The following is a 3,414-nucleotide window of genomic DNA, read 5'->3' on the forward strand; positions in this document are numbered from 1 at the left end:
CAAAATGTCTCAGAAAGAGTAGATTTTTCAAAATATTTTATTTTAATGGAGAGTACTGGCAGATGCAAAACTTTAAAAGTAATATCCATAAAATATGATCCCTCTGTGTTTCAAACACACTGTCTTTATATCCTGCAGGTGTTCTTCAAGACCAAGTTGAAGCGCATTCATTTAAAAGATCTCTCGCTATTTTATTTTACTTTTCATTTCCCAAAAGGTTTTAAGTGATTTCTTCAGCACAGTTTACTAAAAGGAAGATAGATGCATTTGTCTACTGAATCTGAATACTTTGATTTGGCTCCAACAAAATATATTTTAACAAGTCTGTTCTTAGTAGAGACACAGTTTAAGTAACCTACTGTGCATTTCATTTGTAAATAATTTATTATTGAATACAAATGGCCACACATTCCAATGTGTCAAAATCAACAGGAGGCAGGGTTTGGTATAAGGGTTCACTATTAGCCAACTACATTTTTGTCCAGATTGTATGCAAGGCATAGTTAATATTTAATTTAGTTTATAACACTGAAAGGTTCTGGCATATACCTCATTGTCATGATATACAAAGCAGAATACACTGTGTCTTCCTCTTGGTGAAAAGAAAAAATGTTTAAACTTCCCACCGATGAAGCAATCTGAGAAACTGGGTAACTTTAGGTGTGTTTTTTTTCAATCCCATCTTTGAAAGAAACAATGAGCATTTATATGTATATTCAACAATGATTCCAACCCTCCCACTCCCCCAAAAAGCTCTGATGAGTTTTCCATCTTTGGATGCCCCCATCACACTCTAGGAGAGTAGAGAACAATCGGTGCGTTTCGCATAGCACCTGATTGATATTTCCAGGGAGTGAAAGCCTCCACTGGCAGATTAGGCTGATATTGCATATTCAAACACATACAACGATATATTTGTCATTGCTATTGACCTTTATCTCTCCAGTTTCCTGACAACCTTCTACAGTTATTGACATTACAAATACCAGCAACAACGTGCAGGGCAAAGTATAACCTTTCATTTACCTTCATGTCCCTCAAATGACTCGTGTAGGTAGTTTCAACAAAAGCGGCAAACAATGACACTGTTGATTTTTTTTCCTCTTAACTTGCTAAAATGTTTTCCATTTTCCTCTTGTTCTCAGAAAATCATGCCAATAACTCTCTACAAAGGAAACGATTTCAAATGAATACAGGTAATTAGAAGTGTCAAGAAATCAGCAAAGTAGGGTGTCTGCCATCATTTCTTGGAGAGAATGCCAGATTCCCTTTCAAAAAGGTCTTTGTCATTTTTTAATGGAAGGTAATTAATGTAGACTACAGTAAAATGTACAGGATCCCAGTCGTTGTCTTTCTTGCCATAGAAATGGGACCATAAAGATGTTTTGATATCTAGAAACAATCTTCTGAGGTTATTTTAAAATGACTTTTAATTACAAAAGTAGTCCTTTTAATCTTTTCATTTTAAAAGAAAAAGGATTTAGAAAGGGCATATTTATTAGGAGACAAAAGACAGAACATTTCACAAGGGAAAACTATATGGAAAGTGAAACAACAGGATTTTATAAAGCTGACAAGAGTTAAGGATTCAATAAATTAGCCTATATCTCAAATGTTTCCAACAGTAAGAGAAATAATGCATAATGTCCTAATAAAGGTAGTTATACTTGTAACACTATGACACTTTGGACACAATCAGATCTTTTTTTCCTCAAAAACTACACCAAACTATTTAGCTTTTTTAAAGCCAAATCTCCATGAGACCTGTGACTCATAGGTATTTATTAAACATGAGAATTTTTAGGACTCTTCCTATTTTTTTGTGAATGAGGGTAAAATTTAAGCCAATTTTGAAATTATCTGAAGGCCATAATTTCCCACTATAAGCTATTCAAATGGAATAATCCTTCTAAGCTTAAGTTTTTACATGTACGTACATATGAAATTATTCTCATTTCATCTCTTGGTTCTCAAGACACAGTAATGTTTCTTCACTTAAGGTTTCATTATCTTGGGATAGCAAAAAAGTCTTAATCACAATAAATATAAAACATTGAAATCTGAAATTGAAATTATAAGGTTATTTCAATATTGATGACTTTAACATTGAGACATTAATTAATTGGGAATTATGATAAAAGTACATATAAGTACTCAATAAGTATGACCATCATTATCTATTATTGAGAATAAGATGGACTGAAGAAAAAATATAGCCAAAGCTTTATAATAAATCTTTGTCAATGCAACAAGTAGAATAACATCTTATTTTTCATAAACCTCTCTCCTGAGATTATTCTCCTTCATGGAATTCATACCACTCATCAAACAAACAAAAGAAAAACGCTAAACTGTAATTGATGTGCTAATCATATGCTATTCCATTCACCAATAATATGCTTCTGGAAATCATGATTTAGTGTAATTTTGTTTATAAGCCAGTCAAGTCAAATTTTCAGAGTGAATGAATCTGGCCATTTTAGAGAAGAGACCACAATTCATACAAGCATAATCTTTAAAGTCTGGCATTAAACTAATGTATAAAGGGTAGTGCAAAATGTCACAGAATCATTTATAATAGATATTACTCCAAAGGTGGGAGAAGTAGCTAAGTCGTAATGAAGATGGAGGCTAGGAAAAGTGGCTTGTTTGATATATTCAGATTGATCAAGGCCGAGGCAAGTTTTATAAATAATGGACCCAAGCTTTAACCACCACATAGAGGAAATAATCAGAGACTATTTTAGTTCTAAAGATAAAGTGCAGTCCAAAAACTGAAGTGAATTCACAGTATTAGGAAAGAAACACAGTCAAAAATACAGAACACAGAAAGATGGACATAGAAGGTGGGAAAAGTTGCTTCTAAGCAGGACATTAGCATCAGTGAAGAGAAATCTGGGCTTCCTCAAGTACCTGGATTTAGCTGATGGTTCTTTCTTGCTTATTTGACTCTGGTTCTTTTAGCCCCAGGAGGGTGGGTGGTCAGGAAAGTAAGCCATCAATGGCAGGATCGTTTCAAGCTGTATTGCTTCATCCTCCAAATCATATAATCTCAGCTCAGAGCCCTGATTCAATGTTTTCTTAAAGCATGTATCATAAAACCCTTCTCAGAATCAAAGGAGGTTGGAAGAGTCGTTTGAAATACCATATTCCAAGTGTAATGTAGTACGACTGGTCTGTATTTCACTCCTTCCCCCCTTCCTTACTTGTAAATAAGAAATTCCATCAGGATGTGTCACATTATTACCCTCCAACCAGACAATGAAGATGAGTCATTTCTTCTGTTATTAATGACATGGTTTATTGTGTATGGCCTTAAAAAGCAGATCACTGCCAAAATAATAACAAAATATTAAACATCTTCAAGTTAAAGATGACTGGTTTCATCATTCCCTGTTGTTCAAATGTATAATT

At 33.7% G+C, this 3,414-nt stretch overlaps 1 long non-coding RNA gene across 1 annotated transcript; it reads right to left on the reverse strand.

Annotated features, from left to right (window-relative positions):
- Positions 1–1,101: 1,101 nt before the first annotated feature.
- LOC113900060 lies at positions 1,102–3,157 on the reverse strand. The gene is made up of 2 exons (XR_003513057.1): positions 2,914–3,157; positions 1,102–1,165 (listed from the first exon to the last, which is right to left on the reverse strand). It is a non-coding gene; the product is annotated as an uncharacterized LOC113900060 (long non-coding RNA).
- Between the last annotated feature and the right edge of the window lie 257 nt (positions 3,158–3,414).

This window comes from Bos indicus x Bos taurus, chromosome 10 (assembly GCF_003369695.1).
Source record: "Bos indicus x Bos taurus breed Angus x Brahman F1 hybrid chromosome 10, Bos_hybrid_MaternalHap_v2.0, whole genome shotgun sequence".
Lineage (NCBI taxonomy): Eukaryota > Metazoa > Chordata > Mammalia > Artiodactyla > Bovidae > Bos > Bos indicus x Bos taurus.